Raw genomic sequence first — 1,977 nt, 5'->3', positions numbered from 1 at the left:
GTCCCCAAGGATGAGGATTTCTGGGGCTTCAGGAAAGAGTGTGGAACTGAATGGCAGAGCTAAGGGAAGACTGGGCCTTGCATCCATCCAAATCAGGCCCTCCAGCTGGGTTCGGGGCTGAGGGAGAGTGCAGTCTGGCTCTGGCCATTCTCCTTTCATCCCCCAGGAGCTTCTGGAATCCAGGGAATTTTTTTTTTCTTTTGCTTCAAATAGCTTTATTTCCATTTGGTCCAAGGCTTGTTAGGGTCGTTAGAAAGCTGTCTAGTGGCTGGAGGGAGAGGCTTAGGCAGAAGCCCTGTTATTTTGTAAGGACCCCTTCGAAGTCGCTGGGCTGGGCTCAGCAGGCTCTTAGTCATGCTTGAGAGTGAGCCTTTCGAAGAGATACTCGCCCAGCCCACCCTGCAGGGCTGGCCAGCCTGTGGAGGTCGGTCACATGGTCACCCATCTTCTTGATGATTTTCACTTCGTCATCTAGGAAGTGACTCTCCAGGAAGCCACAGAGATGGGGGTCCATGTGGGCAGAACTCTGGGCATGAAGATCCAAAAGGTCCTGGTTCAGATTTTTCTCCAGGGCCATGGCGGCTTCCACAGCGCCCAGGGTTTTGCCCCCCTCATCTTGAGCCGGCTTCTTGATGTCCTGGAAGAGAGCGTGGCACTGGTTTTGTATCTTCAGGAGACACTCATAGCCCTCGCGCTTCTCCTCGGCCGATTCACGGAAGAAGTGGCTCACGCCTTCCAGAGCCACATCATCACGGTCCAAATAGCCCAGAGAGAGGGAGGTGTAGGAGGCCTGCAGGTACACATGGACCAGGCTGATGACGGCTGCCTCCACCTTGGTGGAATCTGGGAGCCCATGGTTGGTTGGCAAGAAGGAGCTAACCACAAAAACGGTGTTAGCAGGTCCCCAGAAGCAGGAGGTGGCCGAGAAGATGGTCCCAGAGGTTGCAAGTGGAGAGGAAATCGGAGAGCGGTTGGAGGCTGGAAGAAAGAGTCCGGGATCTGTTCTGTCCAAACACTGTTGAAGCAAAAGACAGATCTGCGGGACTGTGGAAGGACAAGGAACCAAGGGCTCATAGGTGAAGGGAGGCGGAGAATTCAATGTGTTCAAGACCTACAATGCACCGTCTGCACACGGTTTACTCTACCTGGTGTTCCCATTTGACTGGTAAGAAAACTGAGGCTCAAGATTCAAACCTAAGTCCTTGTCACTTCAAAACGTTGGTCTTTCTAGGTGTCAAAGCCAGTAGGTGGGCCACGGGTCTAGCAACCCACTTCTCTTCCTGGACTTGGCAGGCAAGAGACAGGACCTTGACTAAATTGCTTTTCTGCAGACTTTGCAGCCCCAGCCAGGGGCCTGCTGCAGGCAGCTGTTTGAACTTGATTAAATGTGCAGCCCCTGGCCTGGGCAGCAGGCTCCCAACACACAAGACTTACCGAGTCCCCTACCTAGACTTCAAGACACAACCCTGAGACTCCACCTGCCAGTTGCCCATTAAGCCCATTCCAACCTGGAATCTTCCTTTGTTGATCCACTCTCCCCATGGCTATCAGGGAGAACGTCTTTCCAGAGATTAATAAGAGCATCCAGGCAATGGAGATGTAGCAGTAGAGGGTGGAAGTGAAACAGACCCAGGGATCTGAATCCTGGCTCTGCCAATTTCTGAGCTATGTCACATCAGACGGTAACTTAACCTCCTGTGCCTCAGTTTCCAAATTCAAAAACAGGGAAAATATAATATGACCATCAAATGAGCTAATACAGTCAAAATGCTTAGATCAGCATATGGGATGTATGTAACAAGCACTCGAAAACATGTTAGCTATTATGATTAAGCAGAGACGCATACCTCCTAAAATCTTCCTGGGCTGCTACTGCCAGCATGATAAGGCCGCACTTCTCACCAAAGGCAAACCAGGCCTCTCATCATCGGCCTCCTCCCTCCCCAGCCCCATCTCCCGAAGTGCCTCCTCCCTCCC

At 52.1% G+C, this 1,977-nt stretch overlaps 1 pseudogene across 1 annotated transcript; it reads right to left on the bottom strand.

The window, feature by feature from the left end:
- Positions 1-255: 255 nt before the first annotated feature.
- LOC116531783 lies at positions 256-1,953 on the bottom strand (annotated as a pseudogene). The gene is made up of 2 exons (XR_004260582.1): positions 1,903-1,953; positions 256-1,111 (listed from the first exon to the last, which is right to left on the bottom strand). The product of XR_004260582.1 is annotated as a ferritin light chain pseudogene (transcript).
- Between the last annotated feature and the right edge of the window lie 24 nt (positions 1,954-1,977).

The sequence above is a fragment of the Sapajus apella genome, unplaced genomic scaffold, assembly GCF_009761245.1.
Source record: "Sapajus apella isolate SASKATOON/1434 unplaced genomic scaffold, GSC_monkey_1.0 scaffold72, whole genome shotgun sequence".
NCBI classification, from domain to species: domain Eukaryota; kingdom Metazoa; phylum Chordata; class Mammalia; order Primates; family Cebidae; genus Sapajus; species Sapajus apella.
The sequence above is the reverse complement of the archived record's forward strand: the minus strand, read 5'-3'. Positions and strand labels throughout refer to the sequence as shown.